This window comes from Struthio camelus, chromosome 2, assembly GCF_040807025.1.
Source record: "Struthio camelus isolate bStrCam1 chromosome 2, bStrCam1.hap1, whole genome shotgun sequence".
NCBI classification, from domain to species: Eukaryota; Metazoa; Chordata; class Aves; order Struthioniformes; family Struthionidae; genus Struthio; species Struthio camelus.
The window spans coordinates 124,941,672-124,965,679 of NC_090943.1; the positions used below are offsets into that span (position 1 = coordinate 124,941,672).

A 24,008-nucleotide genomic window follows, 5' to 3' on the forward strand; every position below is an offset into this window, starting at 1 on the left:
TGTTCATTTAATCAGACAAAATAATTTTTAAAAGTAGAGAAAAATATTTTTAAAATATTTTTTTAAAAAAACTCTGCATTATTTATGTTTGGTGCTCTCTTTTCATAATAGTTACATAAATATGTAGGGCAAATTTCTTGATTCTGATAAGCATTTCAAATCCCTGTAGCTCCAGATGCTTCTATTCCATGCAAAATTCCCTTTAGTGGTGAATAAGAAAATAATAAAAGATGGTTTACACATTTACAGGACCTTTCATCCAAGAGTCTCCAAGGGATATGTTCACAGTAACATTTTCATCTTATAGCTAAGGAAATCAGAGGCTAGAAAGATTAAAGCCCAAACCTTTAAAGATGCCTTTGGAATTAATTGGAGCCTTGAAAACCTTTCACGATCTGCATCTAAGTAACTTGTCCAAGGATGTACCCTGTGAGCAACTGGAAAATAAAATACAAGTGTCATGAATCCCCTTTTCATTATTTTAAGGCTACAAAAAAGGAACTACACAAATAGAACAAATATATCTAAAGAACTTCATACAATTCACAGAAGAGAGATTCCCCTATGAAATTAAGTCCCATGACACTCGTTTGGTGCTCCAAATATGCATGTTGCCTCATGGCAGAAAGTACAGACAATCAGTGTATGGAAATATATATAACATTGTATAATGTACAATCTTGTTATATATCACATTTGGAGAGGCCTCTGAACCTGCAGGAATCAGCATCATAGGTCATACATGTGTGTGTGAGTGTGTGTGTGTGTCTGTGTGTACATGCATGCAGTCCCAGAGGGCTACTTGCATGGTGGAGGGGAGTCCGGTTATGATGATTTTCATCATTTAAGTTTAAAAGACTAACACTTCTATCTAGCTGATGGAAAATTGGTTTGTTCCTTCAAAAGGGAAGCAGAGACCCCAAAGGACTTGTCTGAAGTTCAATAATGGGAATATATTCCTCAAGAGACCTATATCCAGAATCAGTTTCCAGTTGATGAGATGCTTCATTTATGCTCCATGCAGGCACACAGGTAATCATATCAGCAAAAAGGGAGGGGAGAAGGAATCAGTACCCAGGTTTGTATGATCCTACTTTCTTTTCAGAATTTTACACATAGTTTGATAACTGCTGTAATTCAAAATTTAATGGCACAGTTTCTGTCAATAACAGGAATTAAAGATCTGATCCTGCTTCTACTGAAACTACTATTGACTCTGACGGTACATGATTGGACATCAAAGATATTTATACATTTTATTTAACACTTTGGTATTAAAAGTTCTGCTACTCAAGTCAAAAGCTTACAAGCTGAATTAAATGTATATTCAGTATCTATAGCATCTATAGTCCTCCTTGTAAATTATGTTGTGTGTATTTTAGAATATAATCAATATATGTCACAATATAGAATTTTACCCTGTGGGACTAAGTTACAATACTTTTCATTTTAACTATCTTCATTTGTTTTCAGGATTTTTTTTTCCAGAAATGGCAAAAAAATTGTTGGTTTAAAGAAAATATTAACCTAAAATAGTAAAGCATGCTTTGAAAATTACAGATGTGAAGAAAATTGGAATGAAAAAGAATCCTCCTGGGTGAGATTATTCACAAGGAAACACTACATGAATCATAGTTTTTGAAAGAGGAAGAACCCTAGAGCAGGTGAGATTTGCATACTAATTAGAGACAAAGTTTACTTAGGCTCACAGGCCACTTTATCTTCAATCACAATACAGCATCTGTTTTAAAAGAGTCTAGCTTGACTGCTGGTATTACAAAAGCTAAAATTTTTCTCTGCTTTCATTATATATTATTGCTTTTGTGGTTTACAATACAAGGAGTATTATTTTTTCATATTTAAGTTAACTCCTGTTTAGAAGTAATTTTTATTGAAAATAAATTGGAGGTAGCATGAAATAAAGATTATCCAAAACAAGTAAGTTCAAAAATACACAGGACTGAAACGGACCTGATAGCTGAAATAATGACATTAATAAGTGACCCTTATAATTTCAGTGCCCTTCTATTATCCCAATCCTCAAGGCTATCCACCTTCTCCTATACGATAGGAATCCTTCCCCGCATTATAGACTCCTTCCTATCTAGTTGACATAAGCAAATTTCATAAGGACACTCCACTCCCAACATTTGATAATATGATTAGTGAAATTATTATATAAAAAACATCTCAAGATCATTTCCTGAGAAGCTCCAATTGTAAATTCCCTACAGTATAATATATCCCAATTTAATACTACTGTCATCTGCTCGTTTGCAAATTCTTTATCTTCTTTATGATTCTTTTACTAAGCCCCATGTTTTGCTTTCTAATTATTTCCAGTGCAACACTGTACTCAATAAGTATATTATCTTCCATATGAATTTTAACATTTTAAAAATTTCATTAATTTGGGAATCTGCATCTTTGGATATCTAACTTGATTTGATTGCAATGGAAATATTTAGATGTACAGATGTACAGTACTAAATGTTTGAAAGTTAATATTCCAAAAATTGAGGAACCCACTATTTTGTGAATTCAGTTGAAAACTGATGTTCAGTCCCATAAGACGGAAATTCTGTCAGAAAATTCAAAAGAATGCAATGAATCAAGTCAAGGTAACAGGCAATTTGATTAATCATTTTACTTCATATTAAAATGAACTACGATATGCAGGAATGATCTACTATTACATGGATTCCTTTCCAAGACCACAGCTTTATCACTTCATAGAAAAGTTTGGCCATCCTTTCTAAGTCAAAAAACACTTATACTCAGAAAATAAGTTTTAATTACTCACAAACATACATACAAGATCTTCCTGAAATAACTGTTCCATCAGTCCTCCAATTTTAAACAAACATGATGCTTAAGGCTATCATGTTTCCTCTTTTCCTAGATAGGTCTCCTGTTTCTACCTGGAATTTATTTCCAGACGACATTTGAAGGCTACGGGCTTCATCCACAGTTTCCATCTGCTCATTCATGGAGACACGGGCAGCTCTAATTTGAGCAAATTTACCTGATTTCTGCATGCTTCCTTGAAGATCATATTCATTCTTTTGCACCTAGTCATAGCAAACATGGCCTCTCACTTACTGGTGAGGAAGAAAATAATCTCCAAAGTCTCTCTAATAGCAGAGATTACAGCTGAGCTACTACAATCTAACACGCTGTGAAAGCAGTTGTTGCTTTTACTAGACATATACCCTGAACCAGAAGAACAATCGTAATATTGAGTTCAGTGGTTCTATTCAATCAGTCACCTAACTCACCTTCATACAGCTGGCTCTATGGCCAGAAAGTCCACTGTGCAGTCTGCCCTCTAGTCTTGAAGAACAGTTTCATTAAATATAGGTTATTATATTCTTCAGTCAAATCTCTATTAACTATTCAAAGTTAAAAGGAGTTTTGCTTGGGTAAGACTTGAGAGTCAAGCTCTCCTCATCTACTGAAATGCAAAGCTGTACCAGGTATTAAAAGACCACAGTGAGAACGCTATGCTTCAGAAAATACATATCTGAGCAATATGATATATGTTTTTAGAGCATTAAGCAGAATGTAAGTTAGCTCGATACAGTGTGTAAAATCTTCCCTCCCTACAATGCCGCACGTTTTGGATGGCCGTAGCAATTCATCTTAAGAGAGGATGCCATTCCCAAAACTTCTGCTTGCAGGACTCCTTTGCAAATCTTGTTTACTTTGGTTTTGCATAAGTAACAAGAATTTGGACAATGAATTTGTTGGTACACAGATCAATCCCAGTACGGGTTTGGCTGGAAGATAGGCAGCTTCAGGCAAGAAGATCACTGTAATGCCGCCTAGACAAAACCATGAGCTCACAGATGTTAACGGAAACTATTGCCTTGGAATGAGGATTTCTCTCCCTCTCTAACACTTGTCTCTACAAGACTTAGTTTACAACTGCAGATAAATGTTCACCTATATTTAACAGACAGGCTTCAAAGTACTGTGGTCACTTTGCACCATACTAACAGCAGAAAGCAGGCTACAGGACTTTATTGCTGTGCAGAGAGATCCCGCAGGGATGCCGAGCTGATGGAGAGGGTCCCATACCATTTCCCCTTCCTTGCAGAGAGCGCAGAGAACGGCCAGGGGAAATAGGGCAGGACTCGGCCTTCCCAGCAGGCTCCCAATGTGGTAATAACTCCTTGGCTACGGGCAGTGAAAGGAATTTTTGCACAGCCTTCAAGCACACAGAACGAGTTTAAGGAGTATGAAGATAATCATGTGTCCTTTTCCTATTCATGATGTATATGTTCGTTTTTTTCATAACACTGCAACAGTGTTGAAAGGTATAACTGTATTACATACTGCTGTGATCACTGAGCTTCAGGACAACAAGATTTCAGTTATTTTAATCATAAACTAACTTTTTCTTGTTGAGAAATGCTCATCTTCTTGATGAGCATTACCACTTGCTAAAGTTTAATTAATGCTGTAATATTTATTGGCATTGTCACTGTTATGAAGGGAAACAAGTAATGGTGATAACATTCTATATTCCAAATCTTTTACAACAAAGGTAATTCTAAAAGGACAGTGGCTCAAGATAAACAAACACAAAATGTACAAATACATAACAGACTAAAAAATGCATATGGCCATATCATATTCTTGAATTTTAACTGCGGCTGCCTATAATTTTTCACAAACTTGAAGATGTGCTGTATTATTCACTACTTCAATTTAGTTGTAGAAGCATAAGACAGTGAATTAGTAGAAAACTCAAAAAGTTATCTAGTCCATGCCCTGCCATGTGATGTCTGATCTGGGAATTAGTCTCAATATACAATCAATCAGTTTAGCAGATTAAAGAAAAGGATCCAAAAAGACACAGTATTCCTTGTATTGCTAACAGAAATTTGAAGAGTGTGAGGGAGTGTTGGCAAAAACTATCATAGGACAACCTTATATTTTAAGCATGGAAAACCATGCTAATTACTTGTATACAAGCAGTAGCTGATCATGATTTGTAAAATTCTTACAAGTGTATGCTCCATAAATTACCTTGCTTTTTCTTTTTCACCCAATGATAAAACCTGCTGTATGACCTAATTAACATATTCTGTACAATAATAGGTCTGTGTATTAAATACCTGTTATAGCAATTTATAATAAATGAGGTGTCACAGATAGAAAGCAAATTAAAGGAAGTTTTAACCATTAATCAAATAAAACAATATTATAATTCAAGATACAACAACAGACAAGTTACTTACTTTAGGATGGGATGTTCTGCTAGAAAGGAAAAAAGATATACCAGATGCAATCTGCATTTTTTTACTAGGCAAATTTGCTATTAGGCCTAATGGACGTTTTTCATGAGGATCAGGCTGATTGATATTAAATGAAGGGAATTACCTTGATGAAATATTAAGTAAAGAATTTCAAATTCATGATGTCAGGAATTGAGAAAGGAGAGTGTTCACTATAATATTAACATGATCATTTTTACAATGTAAGATATTTCCAGTTGAGAGTTATTACCTGATTTTTTAACAGATAATGAGCGCTGTCAGCTGCAGGTGAAGTCAATAGTAACTGACTGCTTAATATTTCCAAAACTGTGACTCTTCATGGATAGCAGAGAATTTACTGAGCAGAGAATTTAATTCCATGCCCAGCACTGGAATCCTTAGCATTTCCACCACGTAATAATCCCAATAACGCTACGGCAACAGCGTGCATGAATAAGCACAAGACACAGTGAATAAGGTTTAAGGAATGATTCCTAAATAGTTTCCCATATTTATTAGCAGCATTTCAATAGCAGAGAGTTGTAGTGATGGCTAATAGTAGTTCTGTAATTTCCTATGATATACTTATAAAACACATAGAATTTGATACCAAGTAGTTTATCCTAAATTATTAAAGCTGAATAGTATATATCAAATCAATATAGAAAGTATATTTCTGAAAGAGCATACTTGCTGTACTTTTTGTTTTCACAGAGTCCCTAATTCACAAAAGGTGTCCTAATTACTCACACAAATACGCAGTTGTGATCAGCGGTGTAACTTTAGAAATTAATTTTATAGATCACACAAAATGAACCACAGAAACTCAACCCTGAGCCCATAAATGTCAATTGTAATTCTGTCCAGTGCCAGATGCAACTAGGTATTCCATGTGTGTAATGAATTTAGCACACAAATAATCCACTTCTGTGGCTATGGAAAATGTAATGAAGTTCAGTACTAATAAATAAATACATTAAAAAATACAATTACATTAAATTTAATTTCTGCCGTGGGCCACATCTAGCACAAGAATAAATCAATAGATCTCCATAGGAGCTAAACCACTTCTGACAATCTGTGCAGGATCCGGCCCTCTATGTCGCACGGAAATATATATTTTTTAAATGATTAAGTAAAGTACTGTACATATAAGGCATTGATTTTTACCATTGATTTTGTGCTGGCATTTGAGCCAAGCCTTAAAAAGCTTGAGCACTTTATGTATTTACAGCTGTCTGTTGGCAAAGAATAATTCATTCACTCCAGATGAAACATGCTTCTGAAGCTTATAAAAACAGAACTTTGGAAGCCTAGATTTACAGACATCTTATTTGAATAAAAAGTTAGCAAATGTACTTTAAATCACTGAAACAAAAGCAGACTTGTGTTTCTTGATTTTTTTTAGCTTGTCACACAGATAAGACAGACATAGATTATATTCTCCCCCCAAAAGAACTGTTCCATAGGCAGAAAGCAAAGATCAATTATGAGTCATCATTTGATAAAGAAATATTTCCAGTGACAAAACGAAGTTTATGGTTTAGCAGGTTTTGTTAAATATGTCTGTAGGAAAATTTTGCTTACCTCTCTATTTTTCCTAATCAGACAAATCCATCAATCACTTCACAGAGAAAGAAGCTTTTCTTTTTTGGCTAATCAGAGCCAATTTGAAACATAGGTCCAGCACAAGAAGACTCTACCTCTGATTCACTCCAAAGCCTCTCTCTTAAGAGTGTTCTATTGCAATATAACAATAATTCATTGGCATTACTTTTAAAAGCTATTACCTATGTTTAAAAGAATATTACCATCACAGGGACTACCACCTACTTATTTAAACTAACCAGATCCCCCAAGTCTCAGCTGGTTAACGTGCTATTGCAGAAGAAAAAAGTTTAAAAAAATTGCCATTTTTTCCCCTGTCTTTCAGAACACATGCCCCGTTGCGAAAGCTGAGAATACTGCTAGCTATGAGTGCTTTGTCAAAAAGAAGAAAAGAACGAGTAGTAAAGAGAGTTATCCCTTACCCTTCAGCCATATATTTTCACTTTCTGCTGCTTTCAGTGACCTTCGGCTGAGCACAACATCCAGAACAGATTTCAGGTTTTCTAGTGTTGGTGGCTACCTTTTCAGTGTATTTATATGAATTTGTGACAGGGTTTGAAACCACAGCTATTAAATATTTGCTTTTAAGTCTTACAGAGTGACAGATAACGCAATATACGAATCATGGTCTTAGCTATTTTGTTCACATTAATTTTGATGAGGAGAACCTTTATTCCCATTTCAGTGATGAAAAAGCTGAGGCAGAGAATGGACAGTTCAAAAGCATGAAAAAGACCAGGATAGTCAATAGATGCAGCCTGAGCTGCAAAGGTAGTTCTGTCCACAGTGAAAACTAATGACATTAGGAAATATGAATAGGGTTCAGTTTCAAGTTTCATACTGATTGAAAACTCTAGCAAGCCAGCTTTACAGGCACTGTTTACAGAAACTCCCACAAGTAATGCCCCAAAAAACACATCGCTGGCAGATGTCTCTTTATTTGTAAATCAGCTAAGCAGTAATCAGTGGTATCATATATGACAAGCACCTTTTCTGTGCTGGGCATTTTACAGAAAATGAAGAGAACAACAGAGAAAATTTATATCACATTTCTGTGACCCACGGCTTTTATTAACCCCATGCTTATGTTATTATTCAGCAGCCTGTTTATTCTTTGAATAAACAATAGTATTTGGCACACTATTTATTTCTGAATCAAGCTGAAGACCCAGACTCTATCACAGTTTTAGCATACCGACATGACAATCTTTGAAATGTTCAGGCAAGACTGACTACAGCCACTTTCTGCCAACAGTCTAGCCTTCTTCGAACACAGAAGAGAGGTCACGAAAAGCTGCCCTGTGAGATATTTAAGGATCCTGCCAGCACAGGAGGTTTAATGGCAGGTATAGCCTGTAACTGATTCTTACCCCCTACCACATGGTACATGCCAGGAGCCTGAAAAAATTATAACCAGAATCTCCCACACTTTGACAATTCCTGTCTAAAAATCCCCTTGGGAGCCATTACAGCCTGACACATGCTAAAAGAGCTCCTGATCTGAGAAATTACAAGAGTATGAAGTAGGCACACAGATGTTTCTCTTTCCATTCTCCAAACTCTTGGGTCACTAAGTACAGTTTCTTTGGGCCCCAGGAAGGTGGGCTAACAGAGCTGAATAAAACTTGGCGTGAAAATGTTTTGACATTAATTTTGCCTGCTTACGCGTTCGCAAAGTTTCTGAAAAGCACATTCCTAAAACTTTGTTTTCAGGGATGTTGCAAGATCTTCTCAAACATCCGTGTTTATCAGTTTTGAAAGAGTTGCCAGCAGCGTGGCATTTCCCAATAAACTGTTTGAGTCCCTCTTCATACTGCTTCTTGCTGCACAGCTCCTGTTTTATAATTATGATTTAGTTATGACACTTTACATCAGCAAGAAGCTATGTGGTTCAAACTATTCAAAGTAATTTGAATAATGAGGAAAAAAAGGCTCAGAAAGCCTAAGTGATATACCCACACTGCAAGGTCAATAACAAAACTCAGTTCTACCTACTCTTCCATCTTATATTTCATCCACAAGATGACAGCTGAGGCTCAAATACTATGAATATATTTTCAATTTTTATCTCTTGTTTCTATCCATTCTCCTCCTGGTCCCTTTTCTTACATATTGAAAAGCTGAGTTTCAGAGAGACTAAGCAAAGTAGCATATATTAACTATGGCTCATTACACATACCAATGGAAAAAAAAAAATATTGATTCTAAAACACAGAAGAGGGAGGGAAAAAGTGTTACAATAGCACTGGAATAAATTCTGATTTTATAATGACTTTTTCAACTTACGGATATTTTTCTGTTTCTCAAAATGGAAAGAGCCTAGATATTTGTATTCAGAGATTTGTACCCTCTGGTTAAAACTGTGTCCTATAACCCCTCTCAGCCATACTGGCTTCAAAGTTTGCTTCCCAAATCAAACTGCAATTCTTGGTGGATAGCAGAACAATCAGAAAAACGGTCTTTTGGCAGCTGAATATCTGACAACTGTATCTCCTGAAACCTTCTATTATTCAACCCTTGTCAAGATTTAATGTAATAACACCCGCAATTCCATCTCAATAATCAATCAAAAAATTGTATTATCAAATGATAACACATTTACAGAGCATCTTTTACTCTTAAGATTGCAGCTGGCCTAATTACATGCCAACATTTCTAAGATCCATTAAAACACTTTCTTCGTCAATGCAGTTCTTGCTAAATAGGGCATACCTTAGTCTATGTAAAATGTATGATTGATTATAATCAATAATCAAGCCTTGACTCAAGCCTCAAGATAAGATTATCTGCAGTGGCATGTAACATAGAATAGATGAAAAAAATACGCAAGCTTGGGTCCACCACACTCTATCAGAAATAACTGACTTTAGAACTATTTAGAACTATTCTCTTGCTATAAACAATGAATTCCCCTAAAATCCTCTCAAAATGCAGAAGAGAGCCTCTAGAGCTAATGGTTTCCATTGAAAAGGTGGTTTCTGAGCTTATGATTTCTGTGCTTGGGTTTCAGGCACATCACATTCATTTTCCCCCACCCTTCACAAACAGCACTCACATGCATTACCTGAACATTAGAAAGGTCCATTAGTCATTCTGCAGTAAGACTGAAACAATCTTCCCATTACAGAACTAATCAGCCTACTTTCCAAAACTTCTCACTTAAAGAAACCAAATCCTATTAAATTTGCTATGAACAAGTTATGAGCATAAAACCAAGTACTGTCAATTCTTATAGCTTCAATTAATTTAATGGAGACATTCTACCAATTTATACCAGCTGGGAATATGGGTCACCATGTTTAAAAATGTCCAGGCCATTTTATTATTAAAATTTTAGCTTAACTGTAAAAATAGTTTTGTCAGCCTTCCTGCCTTATATAGTTGCTTACGGGAATTATTTTTGTTTCTTTTTGCAGGATTAGTGAAAAGATTTCACCGCTATCTTAGTAGCTCCATAGAGGAAAACATGCAATTGACAGAAGAAGGGCTCAGTCTAAGTGAAATTTAACCTTAAATGTTGAAATTATTCTATACAGAAATTTTAATAATGATACAGTCTTTAATATGCAAAAGACCTGAGGCACATCATTGCAGCGCTTATTTTGAAGGACCCTATCTAATACCACACTGAAATCCACAGCTTTGAGTTTAGTGCACAGATTTCCCATGAAATGGTTCATACTGTTTTATGTGAAATTGTCATCAGTGGATTATATATTATATATTCTGTAGATTATATATTATATATTCTGTACAGTAGGGACAACAATACAGATCTCCTCTCCAAGAGGCTGTCATAACCACTACATTGTAAAGCCATCCTCATGTTTTCTCTCCCACTTTCTAGCCCAACTTATCTTAAAACTGACACGGAAAATGAAACAGCCAAAATCCTGCCATGATGCCACTTTCAGTACTAGAGCCTAGTGGTATGAGCACCCTCGAGGGACCAAGGTGCGGGGTTGGAGATCACCCTATATAACATACATAGTATATATGTCTGTGTATGTATAACATATTAGATGTCCCCATATAGCAGCCAGTTTAATCCAGAGCCTCAAACAATTTTATTAGCTATTTAAGTCTGACTTTAGTAATTGAATGAGAATCTGATTACAGAAAACATCAATACTGATTTACAAGAAGTCACTTGTTACTTTATTTGGTACCAAAGCAATCTTCAAAATAGTATTACAGAGTATATACAGTAGTATTGAAAGGAATTTTCCCTAAGATGTAAAATATGCGCATGACAACTGGGAAGTTTTTTTTTTTTTTTTGTCTACAAAATATCTATATCAGTCCAAGACAAATCAGTGAGACGTGGGGTTTAAGTAAACTTAATTATATGATCATGTGAGGTATAAACTGATCATGTGAGGTATAAACTCACAGCATGAAACCCTAAAAAAGATCTGCAAGAGGGGCCTTACTCTTATGCATGTTTGGAAGTTACCAGGAGAAAACCCCTTACCTTCAAGGTGAATTCCTGCACAGCCAAGGGTAATCCTAACCAAAGTTAACAGCCACTTCACTCCCTACACAGAGGCTGCAGACTTTGGGTCAGTTAGATGGCGAGTCAACACATAAATGGACCTGTGTGTTTAAGCCAGGTTTTAGCCTATGCAATACCCTTCTGTGAGTTCGTATCTCACAGTGACAAAGGTATGTATTTTAACTATCATCAAACATAAATGACGTGCTTAAACGTTAGTCAAATGAAGTAATATTTGGTCTCTCAAACTTTCTTTCCATTTTGCCTCCATAAACAACTATCTTCCTTTTTAATGATGCAGTTGTGATCTAATATATGGTGCAGGAAAAAATGAATGGACTCTGCTATAAATACACAAAAGTTTACATTTTATATTTATATCATATAAGACATCCTATACCTTATATGAAGGTCATAAGAACATCCTCAGTAGTTTCTTTTAGATTCTCTTTAACTGATGGGAGGAAACTACTTCCAATGAAAGCTCATTTAAAAATCAAAATTACTTGCATATCTTTTTAAAATTTTGCCTGTCTATAGGATTTTGCTGAAGATTTCACTGTGATAATTTCACTACTTGTTAACTTGGCTTTGATGTCTGTTTCTGTTCCATCTGCTTCAAAATATGTTGTTACTATTCTATGAATAAAGACCTACTTTCTTTCTTTCTTTCTTTCTTTTTTTTTCAGGTTGAGATGTGTTAAAAGGTGTTTGGAAAGATAGTAACATAGGAAAAAATCTCCAACTGAAAGAACTATCTGGAGAGTAATGAAAAGGATACAATGACAATACTTATTACAATGATACTATATCCCAAGTATAACAGAGGGCTTATACATAAAATACTTGGCATGAGATAAAAATTCCTAAACATAAGAAAGAATATTTTTCAATTAAGAAAGATATTTTCACTCATTATATTTTCCATATAGTGCTGATAGGAACTTCTGACTGTATGTGTTCACAGAAATAATGCATGCAAATACTTTAGATAATTTCACATTAAAAAGAATTTAAATATTTACATTGTGTATTATTTTGAAAAAAAAATATATATATATATATTATTGAATTATATTATTCTACTGCAGAATCCTAAGCACCCATAGTGGTGCATGCCTAAGCAAATCACTTGTTTTTGAGGTTGGAGCTCATCCTCTATATTTTCAGTAAGTTAATCTTGTTTCATGGATGTGTTCCTACGCACTGTGGCAATACAAATCAATAATAATTTTCTTACGTTATCGTTGCTGAAACGATAAGCATATTGCAAAGCTTAAAGGCGTTAAAATTCTCACATAAAATTTGATTAATATAGTAAGTCCTTAAAGAAATTTTACTGTTGTAAATGCAGATCACTGTCAATGTCTCAGCTATTGGGTGCTCAATGGTAAACAGTTACTCTGTATTACAGGTTATAATAATTATAGAATGCTTTACATTTTAAAGGACTAAAATAAAAGATTAGCTGAACTTTGAGCACTGATGCCATAGGCAAATGCATGTGGGAAGCTGAAGGTCACAGATATCAGAGGATTTCCTCCCAAATTTTCCCCTTTTTTTTTTTTTAAGTCATATACATGGCAAAACTTAAGCGATCAGCTAAAGCACACTTCTTTTCAATGCTAGTTTTCTGTTATCATACAATAGTGCAAACAGCAAATACAGCAAATTTTAAGTTCCGACAGAATATGCAAAAAGCAGGCCTATCCTATCAATTTATTTACACATAATGTAAGGTATATTCTACTCACAAAAAATATAATTTTAGAAAAAAAATAGATTACATAATTTCTATTAAATAGCTCATTAAACAAACCCACCAAGAGACAAAGACTAGTCTTCTTTTTTTGTTAAGTCATTGCAAAGAAGTTAATTTCCAATTCTATTGTCAGCTCCCACTTACAGTCATTGTAACTCATATTAAGCTCAGTGGTAACTAAGATTTCACCCACTATGGTTATTGAAAGATCCTCTATTTCATTAATTTTCATAAATGGATACGATAATATTTTCAGCAAGAAAACTGTGATAGCAAGAAGAAACAACAAGGCAACACTCCAAAACATTTTTTGCAAATAGATGTCTTTTATGCCATCATAATTACATATTTCAAAATGAAACTTGAAATACATATGTCTATATGTGTAATCACCTTTAATATAGCCAATATATACATTGTATGTATATATATATATATATATATACACACACACATTCAGAAAACACTATATTGAACAAAGTCAAGTAGATTGTAAATTCTAATAATAATAATAAAAAAGGAAGCACTAGAATTCAGGAAATACCAAAAAACCTCCTATCTTTCACAATTCCTTCAGCAATTTGACCTGAACTGTAATACTATTTAATAATACATTTCTACTTGGTTCGTCATCTTGCAGAGAATATTCATTTATTTTTTAATTTAAAAAAAGTGTTTCTGCATTAAGCATACTTTCTGCAGTATATTTTAAGGTTTTTTTCTGCAGAATATTAAGTTGCTGTTAATTGATATAATTGATAAGAAACATTAAATTTTGTTTGGTAAGACAGTGTGATCTGTTCTGATGTGCATCTACTTGTATCAAGAATGTTTCTATAACAATATTAATAATAAAGAATAGTTGTCTATGAATTCTTGCATCATTATTCTGGTATTCTACTTTCTTTATTAGCAAGTAGCATCTTGCCATGAATAGCTTTCTTATCCTTTACTACCAGCAGAAACAGCATAATGAGCTAGCTGGACCTTGAGTTTGACCCACTACATCAGTTCATCAGCTTTACTTTTAGTATACTGGAAGAAAACGTACGCTATCTCACTTACTAGGAAAAATATCATTTTTTTGTTTACAGTAAATTAGATTTTTATTATTCCAACTTCAGAACCATTGATTCATCAGGTATCATATTGTCTGTTTTACTGAGTTTATATCCCGTTCCATAGGTATATCAGAAACACAGTTTACCACAATGAAAGCAGAAGCCTGATCTTGCTCCTAATTAGATCAATGGCAAAGTTTTTATAGGTTAACTATAAAATTGGGAGTATCTTTGAATACACTTACATAGGCACATCTTCTATATATCACAGTACGTTCTTTGCATTATTCAAAATACACGACGCTAGGAAAGACAAGCTTTTAAGACAAAAAATAATGCCCAATTTTTCTTCTTTAACACATAAAATCAAACCAAGAAATTACGTCCTCAAACAAAATTCTGTGTTGGCACAAGCCAAATGGAATCACATCAAAAGTTTTGCACAATTAAGAATGAAAGCAGTATCTGATTCTAGGCAAATCATGTTGCTACATACAAAGCTACGCATATAAAACTACCTATTTTACATTCAAAGTATACTTGGTATGCCTTATCCTCAAACTATTTCCTTAAAATATATTTTATTTATAAGGTATCTTACTGATGATGATGGCAGTCTTCATTCTGTTTTCAAGGTCAAATGGAGACTGCCATCATATTAGTAATCTACTTCAGGCACACAATATGTTTTACATAAAGACATTTAGGTTAGGCATTTAACTCCGTATTTAATAGAACTGGCCAAAATTATCTTGAGTTTCAAAAATCTTTATGCTCGTTGGTCTGTGTGAGCAGTAGTTAACAGGTAAGTATCTTGATTTGGAAATGTGGCTTTGAATTTTCTGGATGAAGTCTAAGATCTAAAGATTATCGTAACTTATTTCAAAATTCATATGTTACAGGTAACATCTGATACCATGGGATATATTTTATTTCATATTCCAGAGCTCACAAAACATTTAATTTGAAATAGGCTGATTATAATCATATGCAAAGAAGAGTATCCTTTCAGAAACTGATCAAAGCTTTCAAAGTTTTCACTAGGAAGTTCCTAGCTTCAAAGGTGCCAACTCTATTACTCGACTTCTATAAAAATTCTTTACTGATGCACTGTGAGGCTGTAAAACATAATAGCAAACAGCTGGTCATAAAAGAAATTGATGATTACGGATTATACTGTAGTTACATTTTAAAGTGAGATGGCAATTGCTGTATGAAATTATTTTGTCGCATTCTGAAGGAGAAGATAAAAGTTGCAAAGCAAACTACAAAGTTAAAATGAGTAATATTTTGTGGACGAGCTGATAGGGTGGCAGGCCTGAGAAAAGGCGAAGGATTTGAGTCAGTCCAAAGAAGTCATCATGACCTCACTCTGATTTGAAGTTTTTGCTTCCGATCCTTTGCCACAGCTCCCTCTTTACCTGACTTGTGTGGCAGTCTTAATGACCTCACCTGTATCAGTGACTTCAAAATAACTACGTCCATGAGCAAGAAAGTTAGATTTATCCTCTTTGTAAATTACCCTAAATTACTAACCATGGGAGACATTGCATTCCTTTTAAACCTCAACTTAGGTCAGGCTTCAAAATGCATAACTTCTGTCTTACTGTCAGGTAAGTTAGGCTTTAAGGTAAGCTTACCTTAATTGACCTTACATGACACCTAAAGTTGGTTAAGGTGGTCTAAATCGCTAAGAGGGATTCAGATTGCCTGCTCCAGTGCTACCTGACTTAAAAACAAGAACCGCCATCTCAGACCTTAAGTTCCTCCAGGGCCCAGAAAAGTCTCCTGCAAATACTTCCACCCATGTGAATCCCAGGGGAGGCAAGAGCAGAACATAATTTCCTGACTCCAGCAGCTCGATGGATGTCCCCTCTGCCAGGTATGCCCTGGCGTATACAGGAGCTCCTATTCACCCTGCGGGACAGCTCCAGCTTCCAACACGGTTCCCCAGGTTGGATACCCCACCAAATGGCTCTTTGGAGGTACCTCCTTTTCAGTATTAACTGCACAAAGACCCTCGATACCAAGTTCAGAGGCTCTGAATACCCTGTTGAAATCAGAAACCCATTTTTCAAATGTGTAACTCAAGTAAGTTGAGCACAGATGATCAAAATCTAAGCAGTAAGAACAATATACTGGACAGACTTTAACATCAATTGAAATTAAATGTTTCTGTTCAAATAATGAGGCAAAAATCAGTGTTTACTGTGCATCTTTTAAGCTTCATGTAAAACAAAGTCCTTCTAAATGTTAATAAAATTTAACATACAAAAACATAAAATCCCTTAAAGAAGATAGTATTTTCTTGTAGTTTTAAGCAATGTATTTTTATTTACTAGAATGTGTATATCTAGATATACACAATACATAATAGTGTTTTCTACTTAGTTTGTTTATTTATTTGTTTATTTATAGAATATAAAATTTATTTCAGCCTTTTGGACCTGATCATTCTGCTCTGGACCTGTTCCATCAGCATCTGCAAGGCCACATGTCAACATCTTTCTTCACTCAACAATTACCATTTATTATAACTTAAAATAATGAATTAGGAATTCTTAATATTTGCTATTTAAAGGATTAAGTCTGCAAGTTTGCTACTGAACGTTGTTTTTGTATTGCTCAGTGGTATCCCTTTGACTTTTTTGTATTTGTCCAACTGCTATAGGGGAGCTGTAGGACCAATTTAAGCTCTACACTTAGGAAATACCTTCTCCGAAAGGCCAATTACTGGATCTACCCACTCTATTAACACTCCTAACTCAACCTTGTCAGGTAGAAGGGATTCCTGGTGGGAATGGGTGTGAGGAGGCAAGAACGCATGAGGAAGGTAAAGAGGTCTGGCCAAAGAGTCCTTTTAATGTAAGAACACCTCCACCTTCTCAATGACCAATCGCGTACCTTCCAGACGGGAAAAAAGGCTGGATTCTGACAGCAAGCAAAGTGCTGGACCATCACAGAGGAGTGCTGTCACTATTTCTCACTTGTCTGCCAGTCTCACTGCAGGAGCAAAACTGAGTTTGCATTTTTTACTTTTTTACTCTAGTGGGACTATTTTATCCTACAAAGCTGAATAATATACTGCAAATTCCAAACTAATTAAAAATTATGAATAGTTCATACTTTATACTCCTACTGAGATGATCAGGTGTAAGAAGGGCCGCTGCAAGTAAAGCTTTGAAAGAAGGGGAGGTAAAAAATAAGAAAGTAAATGAAGGCCAATAAAAAGCCTGCTTTTTGACTTAGACGAACAAAATTGAAGCATAGAGCCACGTACATACTGATTTGAAGGGCTCGGCTTGGGTATAAAAAGAACAGGAAACATTTCTTTTCCTGTCACTCATAAAGGATTCATCTTTCACTTTCATATTTAAAGACATAAGTTTACTTAACTAGGAGAAAAAACAATCCTACTTCAGGAACCAGCTGCATAAATAGTGCCATGCTATAACTTGTCAGAAGCGGGTTCTATTTTGTTGTTTGACAGGTTTTTGTTGTTCTGTGTTTGTTTTTTTGATAAGAAATGGAAATGAACAGTGAAATATCTGTAGCTAAAGCACTGATGAAAGCTAAGGTGGTGGAGAGGATGAGGGCTCTGAGCCAGAAGGAAAGGTCAGGAGGAATGGAGGCTACAAATATTCTATTGTTTAGAGCCTTAACTGAACCACTGTTGATTTTTTTTCCTCCACTTCAATTGCTACCCCTCCTCCTTCTCTTTTTACTCCTCTCCCCTCTTCCATCCCTCCCCTATTGCTTCCTTTTCTTTTATCCTTCTGAGCTGTGTCGACTCCAGGGGAGAGGTCCAGAGCAGGAAAGAGAGTCCAGCAAGTCTGAAATAAGAAAACATTACAAATAAAAGATAAAAAGGGCCCAGAAATTCAGGTGAATAATCTCAACATTTTCAATTATACTGGCTCTGTTTGTGGCTGAAGATCAGTGTGACACGGGTCTCTATTGCAAAGCTGATTCTCCTTTTAAGAGATCTGAAGGTGAAAAGCAGCTGGTCCTACTCTGATTATGATGAATATTTACACCATTCATTATTATTTGTGATGAAGCCTCAAGAATTTCTGAATCCACTTTAAAATTCTTGAGATGAGATGATACAACACAGGATGTTAACCTGGGCACCTAATTAAAAAAAAAAAAAGGCATTACTAATATACCCTATTTCCTGAAATTGAACCATAATTATTTTTCTTGCAATATCCCCTTTCATAAGCATGTCCATGAACAGGAATTTTATATTCAGGTTCCCCAGACTACCTACTCACAGAGCAGCTTGCAGAATTAGAGGACCCAGTGACATCAAATAGCAGAATTTGGTTATTCTGGGACTGTTACTGAGAAATTCAGTTGTGCTCTACACTGTTCTGAAAATCTATGGTCATGAGACCTTTATATTCCTATAATAAGCACTGTGTTCCTAACTACGATCCAAGATCTCTAAATGGAAACATTATTGTGCATAAATGAAAAAGGAAGGGGTGAAAACTTCATGAAGCCAGCTACGGATTTTATCCTTGTAAATCTGTTTTAGGTGAATTGTGCTCAGATAACGAATTTTTGAGGGACAGAACAAAAACTTAACATAGAAATATAGATACATTATGAGGAACAAGTATGAAGGGCAAGTGGTAGTGAAGTATATAACATGAGGCGGTAACTGCAGCTATCAGCCTATAGTCCCCAGAACATATTACTGCACTTTTTGAAATAGTTAATTCAAAGTTTTACACTGAGAACTCCAACTTCTTAATTCCTCTCCTCAGTTCTGACAATGCCATAAGACTTCAAAATCAGTACAAACCCTTGTAGTATGGTTGTTAGAGTTCACAGCTGCATGCTACTTTCCCATTCTAGTAATACAGTGCTATTTGGACAGTTAGCTCTTACTACTGTGAATTTTGTGCTTATTCATATTATATTAAACAGTTCATTTTTAATTTGCACTCAGATTTTGTTCAGACTTACGCTGTGCTGTCACAGTTGAAAAGACACGGCCTACTCATGCTTAAAGACATTTGCCCTAGGCACTCAGACAATGCCATTTTGAGGAAGTGGACAAACTCGAAGACAGAAACATATATACACAGTATGTCCATATATTTCAGCATCTGTCCAAAATCTTACAGAAAGCCTGAACACACATTCAGTAAAATAGTAGAATTTGTAATATGTAGCAAAAGAGGGTGCTATCATAATTTACTAGGTAGTGGCACAAACGGACGAGTAGACTGTAGTTATCTGCTGTCTAAGAGCTGATTTATATGAATGTTAAGACTTAGTATTAACAAATCTCTCTAGAAAATTATCCAACATGAGCAAGTGAAAAATAAAACCCATATGGACATTCAAAAATACAGGTTTTACTGGAATCTTTTTATAGCATGCATGTGTATGAGAGTATTAACGGTGAGCCATTAATATTCAAATATTTAATCTGTCTGGATCACCCCAGTTCATAAGGGAATACTTTTGGGTTTTTGTTTTAAGAGTCTTTTTCAAGAGCCATCTAGAACTTTCAGATTCAGACCTTCTGCTGTTTGTTGATCTACTGATGACGTTTTAACACTGTGACTACATACTTGTACATGCAAAGTATAAATGATTCCATTGGCATCCACATAATCCTTATATTTTCAAACTTTTTCTAAGGTCTCTGAAATGAGGTCCATGACCATACCCAACAGGTAAAGTCCTGCAATTTTAGGGTAGGGTCTGAGCAGAACTCATTGGAGAATCAGGTTACACTAGGATGAGGTTATAAACAGTCAGAAAAATGCGTGAAGCTGTACAGAAAAGGTGTGAAATCTTGGCCTCACAAAAATCTACAGGAATTTTGTTAGAGTCTATAACTCATTCAAACTGTTTAGAAAGACATTTGCATTTCTGTAAAAAATTACTACAGAAATTAAAAAGAAATTCAGATGAAAACTTAAAGCAATGAAGATTCTAATGCCCGAAAAAAAAAAAAATCAGCTTTCAGTCAAATATTTAATTAAGAAATTAATTTTTTAACAGAAGAAAAAAAAAATAAAAGGATGAGACTTATCTCCTCTAACTTTATCCATGAAAAAGTTGGACATCTAGCTTAAATGTTGCATCTAGGGTCTCTCTCTCACCAGTGGAGAGATGCATTTTAGGAAGGTTGTTCATCTCTGCTATTTATAGATGCCTCTTTTGGGATGTAATTCGTAATTCTCTGGAGGTGTCTATATATCTCCATTGACTACAAAGCCTTGAGCAACATTGTTAGACTTCAGTGACTAACTTTTAGATGGCTAAAATGACGACTAGCTTACCTCAGAAACCTATTTTTTAAATGGCTAGATTAAGTGAGATAAATCTAGCCTTTTGTGTGAATCACTTTACCAAAAAGCTACAGAAAAAAATGTTTTGACAGGAATATTTTGACCAGCTTATCACTGTTTTTAACAGGACTAGGGTTTAATCCAAAACCTTTTGGTTTATACTTTACCCACCACAGCAGAGCACATCCTGATGAATGGTAACACAGTATGCTTCTCTTGTAAGATAATAAACAGCAAAAGTAACAGCACTATGCTGATGAATTATCCTCCTAAAGCAAAAGCGACATAGTATCAAAATTTAAATCTAGCTTCTATTTTCACTGTGCATCAGGTATTTTAATTGTCTGTGGCTTACACGTGCACAACTTGTAAATGTTATTCTCTTCAGAGGCAATCTTGTCCCATTTACAGAACTCCCATGTAACTGTAAGTTTTATATGCAAGAAGAAAACAGAATTATATCCGTCTTCTGCAATTTTAAAAATGTTGATGTGAATTCACCCAGTACAGAGAAAATTAGAAAGCTGACCTACTTTGTAGCACTTCAGGTGCTAGGTTTTATCCTCTGAAATCACTGGAAATACCAGATAAGAAACAGTAGCATAAAAATGACATTTTTGCATTTAGAACACAGTATAATTAAGCTTTTTTGTAGGTACCTAAAATAGTGAGAAATTTAGTTGTAATTATCGCTATGTAGTAACCATATAGTATTTCACAGATGCTGGATGACAGTTGGCATACATCATTTTTGATGTTACACCACTTCTATTTTAACATTTATTGGGTGAAGGATCTTTCAGTAAAATACTGTAATTAGACAAAACTTCCTCCTTTTCTGTTATAAAAAGGAACTTGATATTACAGATTAAGCTTACAAGCATGATGCTGCGACTACTACATACACAGGGCTTCACTGTAAAATCTGAGTTATTGTAACTCCCTCTACAAACAACAAGAGCTGTCAGCATTCAGAAATGCTTGAGAGCAGGCCCTGTATGCAAAGATGCACTAAACTATTTTCATTATGTTCATATATTCTATTTTTGCATTTAATTCTTTCATACTGTTGTATCAAAGAAGATACCTGGGATAGATAATACTTTTTATTATATCTAAGCAGAAAAGAACACCACTATATCATAATCAGGCAGTTCTCTAAAAAGGATGAACATGATCAGCACTGAATTGTATGTGTAAATATAATTTTTTATTCTAAAACTATAAGTTAACTCTAAGTCAGCCTTAAAATACCACACACAAGGTATAAAGGTGCAATGTGTATACCTTCCAACTCCTAAAATGACCACTATTTAACAAGTTGTGCGTTATTTGACATAGATGCTGTTGAACTTCTATGTAAAATTCCTAGCAAAAATGGACACACTTTTGCAGAAAATACCGACAGTATGCTAGTGCCACTCTTTCCTTCAGAACAAATTTAGCTGTGCTTCATTCAGGTAAAGAATCTCATTAATATCTGATCTGGGCCAGTTAGCCCCTTTTTGTTGACCCTGCACAACACAGATCAAGTATCTGACTATGGAGGAGGATCTTGACAAAACTAAATAGCGTGACTGAACAGGCCAAAAAAAAATTTGTTGGTATGGCGCACATGCAGAGCACGGAGCCTGACTTTCAACTAAGTCATTTAATAACTGCCAGGGTCTGATTGGATCCTTTATGATTTCTTGACTTTTAATTAATAATAACGTCTTCTACTGCCTTTTATAACCAATGTCCAAGCGGCTGTGATCAGAGGACCTCAGCACTGCCCATGCAAAGCTCCAGCTGTTTGCAGAACTTCACATGGTTGGTTACTCAGAGACTACACATCAGTTTAGGCTTTAACAACTGACCTCAAGAGAAATCCACTTGGGAAAGGCCACCTATGTAAAACATGTTTAACCAGGGCTTTGTGTATTTTGGGAGAAAGAATCACAAGTGTGCAATGCAGATTTAAAAAAAAAAAAAAAAAAAGCCTGGGGAGTGCCATTTATGTGCCACCATGCTCATACTTCCTATCTGTCAACATTCATTCTTACAACATCCACCTCTGCTTCTTTAAACCTCTCACAGGCAAAATTACCAGCCAAGTCAGCACAGAAATTATTATGCATACTACAGCAACCATGAAATAACTACGTCGTAGCAAGAATCTCTGTTTATGAAACTGAAATGAAACAGCAGAATGATTCTTGTGTGATCCTGAGATCAACAAAGGCCAGGATATCACACAGATGACCACTTAGAAGACAGATAGAGGAGTATTGGGGAGGGACTTTAACTCTGTAGCCTTTTTCAAGTGGCAGTAGATAATATTGGTGAGCATAAATTTACTCTATAATCAATAAAAACGTTGATTAACTAAGCACTGAGGGATAACTGATTAATGTAAGATTTTTGCAATTCTCAATCACACTAAAAACATCTGCAAAATAACACCTATCTTTCATTCTATTTATCTATCTCAGAACATCATCATGATAAAAACAAGTTAATTGTATTCATGCCAAGCAACTTGAGATTTACTTAATAACTTACAGTTTATTTGACTATTTGTTTCAATTGCTGGCAGATGATTCATTGAGACAGAAAAATCACACTTCATTGTGTAAAGATAAAGATTCCCAGAAAACAGATCCAAAGCCACAGTCTAAGTGCTTCAGAAAGATTAAGTATGTTACAGAGATTAGAGTGTCATTTTGAAATAGGGAAGAGTAAAGATGAGAAAAAGAGAAAAGATACAAATTATCCTAAAGTGTATATATCTGAAACGAAAATCTTCAAACCATTTTATTCTAGGAATTGTTCAAAGATCATAAAATAATATTAGTACCTTAGGAGAAGTGAAGATGTTATATTGTAATGTTCATACCATTTGAAAATAGCATTTTTGTTTTCTTCTGCCAGTTAGTATCTGGGCTTAAGGAAGGTATAAACTGATTTAAAATCTATTTCTCTATATGACTACATTGACAGTGCCACAGATTACATAACTTCATCAGGAAATAGTCGTCTCTAGTCTCCTGCTCAGAAATTCTGCAAGTACTTAAAACACAGAGGATTCAGCTCCAGATTCTGACAGAGCATTGCATCATCTAAGAAGATCAAGAAAGTTAAAAACATTCATCTGCGGGCAGACCTATCAGAGCTCACAATCCTGCAGTTTAAACAGTATTAAGCTCTTTATTGTCGGAAACCTATAACAGGGGGCATGAATAAAATACCAAAAATTATGCTCTAAAACAGAAATAGTCTGCTTTTAGAATAATGCTTTAGTAAAGTAGGGAGCTAAAAAATAAGCAGCCTGAGAAGAATCTGTAATTAGGAAAAAATATTTTAAAAAGCATTGTAGCAAACTTTCACATTTATGCCTGATAGCAGACAGTCCTTGGTTTACGTGTACTAATACAATGTTGGCTCAAGCCCATTGAGGTGCCCTGACAGGCGGTAATGAAAACCACTAAAGCAGTTAAGTAGAAGATTCCTGGAGTCTAA

The 24,008-nt window shown here is 35.0% G+C and overlaps 1 protein-coding gene across 8 annotated transcripts in view; it reads right to left on the reverse strand.

Moving 5' to 3' along the window:
• RALYL (RALY RNA binding protein like) overlaps positions 1-24,008 on the reverse strand; it is a 387,555-nt gene that overhangs the window by 357,926 nt on the left and 5,621 nt on the right. For 2 of the 8 annotated variants that reach the window (XM_068933790.1, XM_068933786.1), the window contains one exon: positions 346-437. The exons of the other annotated variants lie outside the window; for them this stretch is intronic. The gene's annotated coding sequence lies outside the window, so the exon portion shown is untranslated. The remainder of the gene's footprint in view (positions 1-345; positions 438-24,008) is intronic. 8 annotated transcript variants of the gene reach the window in all.